The following is a 15,900-nucleotide window of genomic DNA, read 5'->3' as shown; positions in this document are numbered from 1 at the left end:
TTTTTGCCTTGTAGTCAAGATGCAAAAATGCAACAAATTTAAAGACAGTTTCATTAATTTTAAAGAATTTTTCTGAATTATTAAAGTCAAGTTGACCTTAGTCCAAAATTTGTTCTTTCATGTTATGATACCCATTTTTAAGTCAAATCACTTAATTATAACGACAACACGACTTCATTGAAAGTATCGACCTTTGAAGATCTATAAAAACAAAGATTAGTTCCTCTTTATTAATGAGTAGTCCAAGAGGAGTTGACGGATTTTTTCGAAAATAAAAGTGGGCATTGAGTTCGAGTTTTGCCGCTAAAATTATTTATCGTTTTAGCGGCAAAACCAGAATAACATTACAACTTTTTCCGGTAAATTGTATTATAACATGGTGGGGAAAGATCCAAAGCAACAATTGAATAAGTTTATTTTCTTTAAAAGAAATTATTAAAGAAAAGTAAAAGGGTAAACATGGCCATTTTAACGTGATAATGCCAATTTATACCGGCCTTAAGAATTAAATTAAGTACAAAATTATTCGTTAATAAAAATTCATATTTATTTGTATTTCTAAATTAATGGTGTTACATGCTAGCAAACAATTGTTCACACCAAAATAAATTTATGTGCTGTTTTAAAATTACTGTTTAGAATTTAAATATAATGTGCTTTTGAATGGTTATCGTTAACCTTAGGATTCGATGGAAAAATATTTATATATACTCGACTTCACGTTCTTCTTTTGTAAGAGTTTTTGAATTTCTTCGAAAATTTTAAACTTGTATACAAAAACCTTTATTTGTTACACAATTTCTATTTTTGCAATAAAAAAAATAATATTTGATTTGAACTAAGTCCATTTCGTTTATATCAAGCACTTTTCTTTTCTGACTTTAAGTCTTTTATAAAACACACTTTACAATTTCGTAGTAAAAATTTAATATAATAATATGTAATGCTGAACACCTTTTCGGGAACTTCCGAACGTATCTGGAATATATGTTAAAAAATATATTAAAAAAAAATGGTGTTGGTCGAAGCAGGGATCGAACCCAGGTCCCCTGTCACGCAAGGCGGACGACCAACCACTGCTCCACGCTGCCAACAAATGTGTGTTTAACAATGTTATGTTGTTAAACAATGTTATGTTTGCATCGGCTCGTGGGCGCCGCAAGCTATGCTATATAAATATAACTTATAACGATAATTATCTCTTGATGACCATAACAGCTACGTAGGCCAGTGGTTAGTGTGCTGGCTTACAAACTGTGTGGTCCGCTGTTCGAATCCCCGTCCGGCAAAAGGTAAAATTAAAAAAAAATTATAAAATATAATAATTTCTTCTAAAATGTTTGTATTACAGAAAAAGTGAGAAAAATGTGAGGGAATATACAATTAGGCAGAAACAAAAATTTGAGCACAATCTTCTTTGGGAGAAAATTCTTCTAAGCATATAATATTTTTGGGTTTAAAATGTTTCCAAACATATTATATGTTCACATAAGAACATATAGTTTTTTGGAAGACAACATTATTGAATTTGGATGGAAAAATACAAAATGTTTGGAACTTAGACTACCCAAAGATATTATATTGTTTAGACCAATATGCTTTCAAACATATTATATATTGGAAGAAATCGAACATATAAATGTTTGGGCAATACCCAAAAATGTATATGCTTGAAGCAAAATATGTTTGGGAGTATATGTTACAGAAGCGATTTTTTTGAGGGTGCAGATATATTGAAAATGGCTCTGGAAAACAGTTTGACACTCATTTTGGTCAAATGTTTGCCTAGTGTTGGATATAGTGATTTCTTAGGTTTTGTAAAAAATTTCGTACACGCAAAGAAAAAAAAAAACGTTTTAAAAACGTGTACCGAAAACGTTTTTCTTTTGTTAGGGTTTTTTTTGAATTGCTTTGAAAATGTTAAACTTTTATCACCAAAAAAATTCGTTTGATACAAAATTTTTATTTTTTCAATTAAAAAATTTATTTTTGAACCAACAACACAATCCATTTCGTTTATATCAAGCACTGTTCTTTTCTGACCTTATGTCTTTAATAAGACACATTTTACATATTAATATAGTAGAATGTAATGTTGAACATCTTTTCGGAATCTTCCGAACATATCTGGAATATATGTAAAAACAAAACAAAAAACAAGTATATACGGCCGTAAGTTCGGCCAGGCCGAATCTTATGTACCCGCCACCATGGATTGCATAGAAACTTGTTCTAAAGACTGTCATCCACAATCGAATTACTTGGGTTGCGGTAACACTTGCCGATGGCAAGCTATCTTAAAACTTCTTAACACCGTCTTCTCAATTGTAAGTTAGTCCATACGGGATTATATTAAACAAAAAAGGCCGATTAAATGCGTAAATAATTCAGTTTGACAAAATTTTCTACAGAAATAAAATTTTGACAAAATTTTCTATCGAAATAAAATTTTGACAAAATTTTCTATAGAAATAAAACCTTGACAAAATTTTCTATTGTAAAAAAATTTTGACAAAATTTTTTATAGAAATAAAATTTTGGCAAAATATTGTATAGTAATAACATTTTGACAAAATTTTCTATAGAAATAAAATTTTGACAAAATGTTGTATAGTGATAAAATGTTGACAACATTTTCTGTAGTAATAAAATTTTGACAAAATTTTCTATAGAAATAAAATGTTGACAAAATTTTCTATAGTAATTACATTTTGACAAAATTTTTTATTGAAATACAATTTTGACAAAATGTTGTATAGTAAAAAAATTTTGTCAAAATTTTCTATAGTAATAAAATTTTGACAAAATTTTCTATAGAAATAAAATTTTGGTAGAATATTTTTGGGGGTCGCCTATATATAACTATAGACCGATATGAACCAATTTTTGCATGGTTGTTAGAGACCATATACTAACACCATGTACCAAAATTAAGCCGGATCGGATGCAATTTGCTTCTCTTAGCGGCTCCGCAAGACAAATCGGGGGATCGGTTTATATGGGGGCTATATATAATTATGGACCGATGTGGACCAATTTTTGCATGGTTGTTAGAGACCATATACTAACACCATGTACCAAAATTAAGCCGGATCGGATGGAATTTGATTCTCTTAGAGGCTCCGCAAGCCAAATCTGGGGATCGGTTTATATGGGGGCTATATATAATTATGAACCGATTTGGACCAATTTTTGCATGGTTGTGAGAGACCATATACTGACACAATGTACTAAATTTCAACCGGATCGGATGAATTTTGCTCCTCCAAGAGGCTCCGCAAGCCAAATTTGAGCGTCGGTTTATATGGGGGCTATACGTAAAAGTGATCCGATATGGCCAATTTGCAATACCATGCGACCTACATCAATAACAACTACTTGTGCCAAGTTTCAAGTCGATAGCTTGTTTCCTTCGGAAGTTAGCGTGATTTCAACAGACGGACGGACGCACTGAAAAAACAGTGAACCCACCAGGAAAGAAAATTTTAGTTAGTTTTAGAAAAAATATATTAATTTTAGAAACGCAGATGTTCCGCCGATTTCACAAAACTAAGTAAATAATTTTCGACAAATTCAAGAAAATTTATTAGACATAATTCATTTTTTTCACTTGTTAAAGAAAATTTCAAAGTTTGTAGGAAAAAATTGGAGTTAAAAATTGCAAAAATGTCTTTAGTACCATACAAAGTTCATGATGGGCTCATTACTGGTAAAATTTACAAATTTTAAGAAATTCTGAACTATTTTGTGGGAGACCCGAATTTAATTAATCTTTATGCTACATTTGTGTATAATTTTTTCCTCTATTTTAGTTATTTTAACTAACGTATGCAAAAAATGATTAAAGTCATGGAATCTTTATTAAAACGTAATAATTCCATGAATTAAAATATAATTAAATCAGCTTTAGTGAAATATAGGGTTCACTTTTGTTGAGTGCGGACATGCTTAGATCGACTCAGAATTTCACCACGACCCAGAATATATATTTATGTTTCTGTTATATAAAGTTTGTTTAATCGGCTCGTGTGCGCCGCAAGCTATGCTATATATGTTGTGAGGACAAAAGTCACAAACCTCGTTTTTGTCCACATATATAATAAATTTTATGTTAATTTACTTGTGCTTTAATTTTATGTTCCTTGTTATGAAATGAATTGTTTTGGTTATACAGAAATAAATTGTAAGAGGATAATGTGGTGTTGGCTGAATTTGAATAGGGAAAGGTAACGGAAAGTACCCTGGCGGTGAAACCAAACATTAACGATGTAGGGGTGCATCGACAATATTTTAGAAGCATTGGCAACACCAGTACCACCAGTAAGTTGGCATCGCGGGGATGTGTGCGAGCATATAAAAGGCGAGCATTTGCACAGGAGGAAGTCAGTTCGCCAGTAGCCGGCCAACAGGTAGGACTATTTTGGGATCATAGCGTTGTAACGCAGTGACCAAAATATTACTATTTAGACTGCTAGTGAAGTGGGAAAGTTGTAACTTCCCCTTTTCTAACACTCGTGCCCCGGTAATCAGTGGTTGTCGTTACAACCGCTCGTGGTTGTTGTTACAACTGCGCATCATCGCCGCCCGTGGTTGTTGTTACAACTGCGTCATCGTCGCCGGTAGTGGTTGTCGTTACAACCGCTCCATCGCCGCCGCCCGTGGTTGTTGTTACAACTGCGCATCATCGCCGCCCGTGGTTGTTGTTACAACTACGTCATCGTCGCCGGTAGTGGTTGTCGTTACAACCGCTCCGTCGCTGCCACCCGTGGTTGTTGTTACAACTGCGCATCATCTTCGTTGCCGCCCGTGGTTGTTGTTACAACTGCGCCTTCGTCGTCGGTAGTGGTTGTCGTTACAACCGCTCCATCACCGCCGCCCGTGGTTGTTGTTACAACTGCGCATCATCGCCGCTGTCGTCCGTAGTTGTTGTTACAACTGCTCCATTGTTACTGTCGCTGTGGCCTGTCATCAGTTTAGCATCGGATCGACGCCGTAAGCCGTTTATCTACGTCCGCATCTTCGTCCATCGTCTCTGGCCCTACGAATCTGTGTTTATGTAGATGTGTGTGAATATAGTGTTAATGTTGTGTATGAGACTAATAAAATTATAACGTTGAATGAAAACATAAATAGAGCCTGGTCAGTGTTTTCTCCTTCTGTGGAAATATAAATATTTTGTAACGACCCTGGACACCCTGAGTTTGCCCCAGCTTCAAAGTGAGAACACGTCGTTACAATGGCGCCCGAGCAGGGACAGTATTAACTGCCCATCACAGAAAGAGTAAACTAATCAGCACGGCAGTACCGGCTTAAAAGACAGCAGAAGTGAAAATCAACAAAGGTCAGAAAGTGAAAAAAAAAATATAAGATAAACAGTGTAAAGTGTGAAAAGCATACCAATCATGTGATAAACCGACTTTAAAAAAAAAAAAAACTACAGAACGTGATAAATAATACAAAGCAACAGAACATAAAGACAGTGTGCACCAATATCATTGAAATCTACAAACATTAAAACGAAAGGAAAACCGAACTTGGCTTAACAAATCTGGTTTTTTTTTAAGGTGAAATAAAACGAGATCCATGATGTTGAGAACTTCGTGGGCATATTCGCTGAGACAAGAAGATTTGCAATCTTATCTGAAGGAGTTTGACTTGGATTGCCAAGGAAAAGTGGAGGAATTGCGCAAGCGTTGGGGGAAATTTCTGGGTGGTGACATCGCCGAGAAGCATATGCCAAGATTGTTGGAATTGCAAGGTAAACATGAGACAATGACTACTGTCACTTCGCCAGCAGGAAAAACAAAATCCCTGCTCACTATCAACCACTCGACGGCACACCCAGAGGGGCCTGCATCCGACGAGAAGGAAGAAACAGTACAACGCCGTCTGGGGAAACCGAATGATCTAGGTACGTCGTCAAAAGAAGAGATCACCGGTGGTTATGGAATCATCGTCGAACAGGTACGAAAATGGGGAGTCAAATTTGAAAATGGACGTGATCCCCTAGGATTTATCGAACGGCTGGAAGAAGTTGCTGCGATGTCAGAAGTTAATGTAAATCATCTCCCTCGCATCATGTCGGAGTTTCTACGAGATAAGGGGCTCGTGTGGTTTCGAAACAATAATCGGCAGTGGAAAGAGTGGGAAGACTTTAAGAGAGATTTTTGTAAATGTTTCTTGCCTGCCAGGTATTTTGAGAAATTAGATGATGAAATACGAAAACGAATGCAGCGCCCCAAGGAGTCGTTCAAAGAATACGTATTAGCACTTCAGACACTAATGAGACATGCTGACTTAACAGAGCAACAACGACTAGAGCGAGTATACCGTAACGCCCAGCCCGAGTACCAATGGTATATTCGACGGAAAGATTTCGATAACTTAATGGATTTAGTAAGCTTGGCGGATGATTTGGAAAGCATCACCCCATCGACCAGTATGCAGCCCAGAACAAACCATCCGAGAAATAATTGCTACCGAACTGAAGAAGAAGTCTACCATCATGGCCAAGAGTATAATGGATATGAGTTACCGGCACGAAACAACACGTCCCTTCAATTTGAGGAGCACCGTATTACGGCCACTCTATTGTTGGAACGGAAGAAGATCGTCGCCACCATCGATACAGGAGCAACGTGCAGCTTCATAAGGCCACGATTAGTAGAAACAGTCAAGAGAAATCCATCGTATAAACGGGAACACTCTGATGTTGTTTTAGCCGATGGAGCACGTGTTAGCCTTTCAAAGTCAGTAGAGCTGCAAGTAACTTTGGGATCGACCACGACGATGTGCACATTCTTGGTTATGCCCCACTGTAATGAGGATATAATACTTGGCTTAGAATTTCTACGGCAATTCAATACCACTATACAGTGTGCAGGTCTATCGATGACACTCAGCAACTCTGCCCCAACCACGAATCGCTACCAAATTATTACGGCCGTCAACGAAAGAGAAGATCCAAAGAGAAAACGTTGCCAGTAGAAGATCAATTAAACTACAACAACACACACATATTTGACCGACCAGAACCATAACGATGGATAGTCCCACGAAAAAGAAATTTGAGGCCAGCAAAAAGAAATTTTTAGAGAACATGCGACGAGAAGACGAAGAGTTCAAGTCCTTGAAGAAGATGACATTCCAACCAACTCTAAGCAGCGGTGCCGTTCGGGTATTGGTGCGAGGACAGCAACATCTCGCGATGCCCCCATACATGAGCCAGTGCGAAGTACGTTGTATCGGCTTCGGCGAGAAACCCCTATAATCAACCCGAATCGCGTAAGACAGGAAGTACCCAGCGTCGATCCTGATATCATCGATCTAAGCACGGATTAAAGTGATGAAGAAGCCATGGAGGGGTTTTCGCTCCAACAAGCAATCCGAATAACTGTGCCAGATATACCACAGAAAATGAATGACGAGCCTTCCGAAGATGATGTCGCTACGATACCCCGTTCGGAAGCAAGTGAGATGACGACCGAAGAGGATGATGACCATTATTATTTTCGGCAAAATCTGTATGGGCAGGAAGACGATAACCGGTCACCGGTGGTGACCCCATCCCGGGCATCACCAGAGTCTCAACAGGGGAATGGGGGTAGTCAAGCTTCTTCTACCAGCGCGTCGCCACGTTCATCAGCACATGCTTCTGAATATGAGGAGTCCCTACCAACACCACCTCGACGGCCAAAACAGAAATGGTGCGCATGGACAATGACGAAAGAATCGTACGAGACCGAGGAACACAATTGTTATGAATGGAACATCTCGATCAAAATGCTAGTTGAGAAGGAGGGTTATAAGGCCAAGAAACCACCGGCACAAATAAAGAGAAAGAAGACGTCGAGAATAGGCCACCTGAACAAACCAGCGATAATGTAGCATTCTCCAGAGTCCGAAGGGAGTTGGGTGACGGTTTCCGAGTGTTCCACTGCTCGAAGTGAGCGACCACACGAGGAAGTGCCGAGCGTAACCGTGACACAAGGTCGTGATACCGAGGGCCCAGGAAATCACCAACTCGGGGATATTTTTAAAACCCCACCCCGCACGGCAGTCGCCGGGGCATTGCGATCGCCGCTCAGCGCCAGAAATTCGGTTTCGTCACCCTCATCGAATTCGATATCGTCAAGTCCAGCTTCTTCGGTCTCAAGCTCAAGCACCACCAGTTCGCCATCAGTTGCGTCGAGTCCATCAGCAAGCAGTGTATCTAATAAACACCAATCCGCATCACCATCAGCGGCAATGTGCACCCGGATGGAGTCGCCCCCGGGCATAAGCCAGACATCAGCGGCTACCACGGATTTTTACACCTGTGAGAACACCCCTCCGAGAAGTCGGCGCCTTGACTCACCCCCGATCCCGGCCCCACTACCCATACCACCAGTGGCATCTAGATGGGGACAGGTAATCACAGTGATCCCGCCTAATATCCAGAAGGCGGTTGAACAAGCTCGCTCGTAATGGGAACGTGGTAACCAATTGGGAACGGTTGTCGAAGTCGAGGGAAGAAAGTATCGTATTCTGATAAGCAAATCAGGAGTAACAAAAGTAATGCCGGATATCAATAATCTGATGTAATCCCTACTCTGCAGTTATACAGGAGATAACTGAGGTGGAAGGAAAGAGCCCAGAAGGAGGAGGGGTAATGTGAGGACAAAAGTGAATTTTATGTTAATTTACTTGTGCTTTAATTTTATGTTCCTTGTTATGAAATGGATTGTTTTGGTTATACAGCAATAAATTGTAAGAGTATAATGTGGTGTTGGCTGAATTTGAATAGGGAAAGGTAACGGAAAGTACCCTGGCGGAGAAACCAAACATTAACGATGTAGGGGTGCATCGACAATATTTTAGAAGCATTGGCAACACCAGTACCACCAGTAAGTTGCTCGTGGTTGTTGTTACAACTGCGCATCATCGCCGCCCGTGGTTGTTGTTACAACTGCGCATCATCGCCGCCCGTGGTTGTTGTTACAACTGCGTCATCGTCGCCGGTAGTGGTTGTCGTTACAACCGCTCCGTCGCTGCCACCCGTGGTTGTTGATACAACTGCGTCATCGTCGCCGATAGTGGTTGTCGTTACAACCGCTCCATCGCCGCCGCCCGTGGTTGTTGTTACAACTGCGTCATCGTCGCCGGAAGTGGTTGTCGTTACAACCGCTCCGTCGCTGCCACCCGTGGTTGTTGTTACAACTGCGTCATCGTCGTCGGTAGTGGTTGTCGTTACAACCGCTCCATCGCCGCCGCCCGTGGTTGTTGTTACAAATGCGCCATCGTCGTCGGTAGTGGTTGTTGTTACAACCGCTCCGTCGCTGCCGCCCGTGGTTGTTGTTACAACTGCGCATCATCGCCGCCCGTGGTGGTTGCTACAACTGCGTCATCGTCGCCGGTAGTGGTTGTCTTTACAACCGCTCCGTCGCTGCCGCCCGTGGTTGTTGTTACAACTGCGCATCATTTTCGTTGCCGCCCGTGGTTGTTGTTACAACTGCGCCATCGTCGTCGGTAGTGGTTGTCGTTACAACCGCTCCATCACCGCTGCCCGTGGTTGTGATTACAACTGCGCATCATCGCCGCTGTCGTCCGTAGTTGTTGTTACAACTGTTCCATCGTTACTGTCGCTGTGGCCTGTCATCAGTTTAGCATCGGATCGACGCCGTAAGCCGTTTATCTACGTCCGCATCTTCGTCCATCGTCTCTGGCCCCACGAATCTGTGTTTATGTAGATGTGTGTGAATATAGTGATAATGTTGTGTATGAGACTAATAAAATTATAACGTTGAATGAAAATATAAATAAAGCCTGGTCAGTGTTTTCTCTTTCTGTGGAAATATAAATATTTTGTAACGACCCTGGACACCCTGAGTTTGCACCAGCTTCAAAGTGAAAACACGTCGTTACAATGTTAAATATAACTTATATGGATAATTATCTATTGGTGACAATAACAGCTACGTAGCCCAGTGGATAGTGTGTTGGCTTACAAATTGCATGGTCCGCGGTACGATTATAATATAATTTCTTCTACATTGTTTGTATTACAGAAAAAGTCCTAAGAACTAAAAACCTCGTGGAAGTGAGAAAGATGTGAGGGAAAATGTAATTAGTCAGAAAATATTGTTGTTTTGAGTTAGTATTTATGAAATTGTTTTTACATCCTGGAAAAAAATAAATGTTTATCACAAAAAGAATATACTGTTCTTCCAAATAAACTTCCTTACAATAAAAAGCAAATGAGAAACGAAATTTGTTTGTCTAAAATTTCGTGTGGGAGGAAAGAATTATTTTTTTGCGTGTATAACTCAATCACAATCTCTTAATAACGCATATATCTACTAGTGCTTATCAATACTAAATAATGTGGTACTTCAACACTTTGAAAAGCGATTACCACCCAGAAGTTGACATTCTATGATGCACCAGAGGATTTATAAAACAATTAATATATTACAAGTGCAAAAAATTGTGACCAAAACCGCGAAAATACGAAATTTAATTTTGAGCATCTTTGCTCTTTACGAATAACACAAAAGCAAATGCACGAAAATTAATGTTTGGAACTGACTCTTTACGAAAAAATCAAAACGAAATGTCAGAAAATTCATTTTTGGAACTGTCAAATTTTTTTTTTGGCGGAGAGAAATGGCTCATTTATCTATATTTTATAATCTACCACCGTAAAAAATTATATGTGCAACGTGTAAATTTATATTCTAGTTTTATAAAGAACTTTTATTGAAAACTTTATTTTCTTATTTTTATTTTTTTTCGAACGGTCCCATCGCCCACTTTCCCGCCCCTTCCGACCGTGATGGCCTCGTCCCCATGACGTAGGGGCAGCGTACCCACCATGATCCGGACCATGGCGGGGTGGATGCAGAGGGATTTGACCAGCTACAGAGAAGGACTCATCAGCCGGGTATATTAAAACACAAGATCAAATATTAGGTTATTCAATAAAACTAATGTATTAGTTATCCAAATATGCTAAAATTCTAGACTTGATCATATCAATACTAAGGTTAGTGTCAACTAGATGATAGATTGAATTAAAAATAATACACATCCTACGAATAGGCTCCAAAGAAGCATAATTCGAACGTTGAAAATCAATGTAAAGAAACTGGTAATTCCTAGATGCCCTAAAAGGAACATTTATCCTAATCCTAGATATCAATTCCGAACATGGAATATCCCCACTAACTAACCTATACATCATCATGGAGCTCAACATCGTCCGTCGGCTCCTAAGAGTAGGCAAATTAATCAGCCTCAATCTAGAAGTGTATGAAGGAAGAACAAAGTCACTGTTCCAATGAAGATGTCTCAAAGCGAACAACAAGAACTGCTTCTGAACCGATTCCATCATATCAATGTAAACTTCATACTGAGGATCCCACACGATAGAACCATACTCTAGAATGGGTCTAACAAGGGCAGTAAAAAGCCTCTTTCTAACATAAGGGTCCGAAAACTCCTTCGCCCAACGCTTTATGAACCCTAGAACCCCATACGCCTTACTCACTATCGAATCAATATGACCATTAAAATTAAACCTACGATCCATAACAATGCTAAGATCAACAAAAGAATAAACCTCTTCCAATAACGAGCCCCGTATACTATACCGAACATCAATAGGCCTAGACCTAAAGAATCGCATAAACTTGCATTTCCTCAAGTTCAAATCCATCAGATTTACCCTACACCAATCATCAAAGCTATCCAAATCACCTTGTAATAAATGCACCTGATCAGAATTATCAAACGAGGAGAATAACTTGACGTCATCAGCATACATCAAAATCCTAGAGTTGACCACGGACTGAGGTAAATCGTTTATAAATAACAAAAATAAGACAGGCCCCAAATGACTACCCTGAGGCACACCTGATGGGACATCAAAGCACCTTGAATAGGAATCACCAAAAGACACAATCTGCGTACGACAATCAAGATACGACGAAATCCAAGCCAAAAGGGCACAGGCCAATCCAATCCTATCCAGCTTATATAACAAGAGCTTATGATTCACCCGGTCAAAAGCCTTACTAAAATCCGTATAAATAACATGAGTCTGATTCCCAACAACAAACTGATTAATAACATGAGAAGTAAATTCCACCAAGTTCGTAGTAGTCGATAGTCCCTTACGAAAACCATGCTGGCATGGTTCCAGTATCGAAGAAATGCCATGCGACAAAACATCAGTCACACTCTTTTCAAAAACCTTGGAAATAGCACTCAATTTTGCTATCCCCCTATAATTACCCACATCAAAGGGGCTCCCCGACTTATGAAGTGGTACGACAAAAGAGCTCCTCCATCTTAGAGGGAAATAACCGAACCTCAGTGAACTATTAAATAACATCGACAATGGAGCAGAGAGATATTCGGAGCAAAACCTCAGAATTATCCCAGGAATCCCATCTGGACCACCACTGGTGGACGCCTCAACCCCACGCAAATAACCAGACACAGACAGGCTATTAAATAATGGAATTGCCACCCTATCAAGCGACCTAATAGAATAGGGATATGAACCATCAGCATCATAAGCATCCTTTCTATAAACAGATTGAAAATAGCCCGCGAAACAGTCCGCAATGGACTGGTCTCCATAAAAGTCAACACTATCCCTCCGGATCTTCGAAGGCCTAGTCGAAGACTTACGTTTCATCCTAACAAATTCATAAAAAGACCTCGGGTTACAATGAATGTCACCTCTAACCTTATCAATGTAACGAACAAACACGCTCTTTATTCCATATTATAAATAGACCTAGCGACAGAGTACCGAGCATAATCAAAATCAGATCCCGTCCTCTTATAGCGTCTAAAACATCTATTCCTATCATTCCTGAGTCTCGTCAACAAAGGAGAATACCATGGCCGATTCCTAGGGAAATCCACCCTTCGCCTAGGAACAGTCCGTGACACAAAACCGTCCAAAACCTTGTAGAAATTATCAACAGCCATATCGATATCAGACAACCGATCACATCTACAAACAGAGCTCCAGTCAACACCCGAAAGAAGCGAATTCAACAAATCGAAATTCGTCTTCTTAAAACATAGTGAAAATACCTCATCCCGAGCAGCAACCATTTGAGACTCAAACAAATCAAAATTATAAAGAGACAAATCAAAATTATAAGGATCGCCTACAAAAACCAAATCAAGAATCTTCCCAAAGAAATTCATAACTCCATTTATCTGACCCAAACCAGCATCAAGAAAAAGATCCAAAAAAGTCGTCACCCATTCCGACCCACTAGAAGTAGTCAGTGAAGTCAACGCCTCCGTATCAGGCAAGTCGAGCCAAGACACCATAGGCAAATTAAAATCGCCCAAAACCACGATCCTGTCCGAATCATTCATTCCAGACATAATACTATTTATTGCCACAAAATGACGCTCATAGATAGAATACTCAGAAGCCGGAGGAATATATGAGCATGTAACGAATAACCTAAATTCCAGAATATTTACCCTTACCACCAATCCTACCCATACGATCCTTCCTGAACACCAAGTAACGACCACAAAGAATCTCAGAATCATATACCGATGACCTGAGCCAAGACTCAGTCATAACCAAAACCGCAAACTCAAAATCAAAACTATCAGTATACAGCCTCGATAATTTCGTATTCAACCCTCTGACATTCTGATAAACAATAGAAAAAGAGCCACTCAGTTTTTTTTTGGAGATGGAGGAGGCCTGCTAGGTAATCTAGCTAAGTTATCAGACCGATCAACAAACTCCTTAACGAATGCCCTAGGAGACCAAAAATCACGATTACACAGCGTATCGAAGAGATCAGCATCGGCAATAATTTTAAATGAAGATCTATTCTCCGAGAACTGAGACTTCAACCTAATAGTCCTGAAACCCGATATACTATCGACCCTAGACCTAATATAACAATCAATGTCCTCAGCCGTCGTCTCCGGGGAAAAACGAAAAACAAAAACTACCCTCTTTGAGGCAGCCATATTGAGTCTCTTCGAGCTTTTCCCCTTTGGTTGAGGCTGAGGGCAATCCGACGATACGCGTCGCGAAAATTATGAGAGACAAACCTGAATCAACCCCACGATCCCGCGAAGAAGTCGAGTCAGTCACCAAAGGAATCGGCGGTACAGGAGCTTGCGTGGACTGTTTAACTACAATACCTGGAAGAGGATCACAAGAAATAGGAGCAGTCACAGCCGCTCGGGGCAGTGATGATACGGTACCACCTTCCGACCTACCGGAAACACTAGGCATCGCATCCTTCGTACCCCATACAACCGCTGACGCACCCCCAACCGTTGATGATCCCACACCAGATTTCGGCAGCCCCGAACCAGTCCTAACAACCTTAGTACGACCCTGCACTGGTAGAAAAGTGGTTCGTACTATTAACGAACGGGCTTCGTTGATTATTTTTCGTTAATATTACGAAATGTTTCGTTATAAGAACGAAAGTGATCGTTAATACAACGAAATCAATCGTTAAACGACAATTTTGTGTTTTGGTTTTTCGTTATATTAATGAAACACGTTTCGTTAATATTACGAATATTAACTTTGTAAATTTTTCAAGAATTAGAATAAAAAAAAATTTCCAAGATGAAATTGTTAAAATCATTTGCACATAGAGAGTAGCCTTTGGAAACTTTTAGCCCTTAAAACAGTCGTTTTATATACTTCGAAACTGGAATTGAAAATTTCATTTATAAAACGAAAGCGAAACGAAAGCGAAAGCGATCGTTAATATAATGATATGGATCGTTAAAAAATAAATTTTAAATTGTTATATTTCGTTGTATTAATGAAATATGTTCATTAATAATACGAATGGGAGTTTGAGTATTTCTGCCTCTCCGTACTCTCGCTCTAAAACGCCTCTCCATACTCTCTCTCTAATACGTCTGTAGCGTATATGTAATTTGTACATACACATCTAAGCATGGCAATAAGCACATGTTTGCGTGTGCGTCTTGAAAAACAAACGGTAAAAAGTTCAACAGAAAACTTTTCTGATGGGCAAACCTTAACAACATTTACGTACTTTTCGCTGAAGAGTGCACAGGCTCATTACAGTTTCGTTGTGAATAATAAATATAGATGGTGAGTGAGTTAAACTGTTGTGTTTTGTATATTCGCAAGACATTTAGTGTAAATTTTTAATCTTTAGTGAAAATGCCACGGGGAAGTGAACTTTCAGATGAAGAAGGCGGAACAATTACCGCAACGAACCTTGGTTGCAAAAATAAATTGGATAAATGGACACGGCGATACGATTATCATTTTTTGGTCTTAGAAATTTTTCTTAAGTGAAAGTCATACTATATGATTATTAAATTACTTAATTTATCAATAAATATTATTTCCTACTGTACGAGTGTATAAATCCTATTTCAAAGATCTTAACAAAAAATAATACACTACATTCAAATGCAATAATTGGTTGGGTTTCATTAATATAACGTTTGTGTTCATTTATACAACGTTCGCCTTTCATTCATACAATGAAAAAACTGGGTTCATACAATGAATGATTTTCGTTCATACAACGTATAAACTGCATCCATACAATGAATAAATTTCATTCATACAACGAATAATATTCGTTAATACAACGAAAAGGCTACGTAATAGCAACGTAATTATTCGTTAATACTACGAAATGTACTCCATAAAGGGTTTCGTAAATATAACGTTAAATTACGTTGTTATAACGAAATGCTACGTTGGCTGACCTTTAATGAAGAATTTCGTTAATACAACGTAGAAATTCATCGTATTAACGAAACGTTTTCTACCAGTGTGCTTCGGCGACGACTTTTTCGAAGACCTCTTCCGTTTCGTACCCGATACAGGAGAGGCAACAATTGACGAAAGATCTGTAA

The 15,900-nt window shown here is 39.2% G+C and overlaps 1 long non-coding RNA gene across 1 annotated transcript; it reads left to right on the top strand.

Annotated features, from left to right (window-relative positions):
• Window positions 1-15,066: 15,066 nt before the first annotated feature.
• On the top strand, window positions 15,067-15,406 carry LOC142222630 (uncharacterized). The gene is made up of 2 exons (XR_012718332.1): window positions 15,067-15,118; window positions 15,186-15,406. It is a non-coding gene; the product is annotated as an uncharacterized LOC142222630 (long non-coding RNA).
• The last annotated feature ends 494 nt before the right edge of the window (window positions 15,407-15,900 follow it).

The sequence above is a fragment of the Haematobia irritans genome, chromosome 1 (genome assembly GCF_050003625.1).
Source record: "Haematobia irritans isolate KBUSLIRL chromosome 1, ASM5000362v1, whole genome shotgun sequence".
In the NCBI taxonomy this organism is placed as follows: Eukaryota; Metazoa; Arthropoda; class Insecta; order Diptera; family Muscidae; genus Haematobia; species Haematobia irritans.
This window is presented reverse-complemented; position numbering and strand designations above follow the sequence as displayed.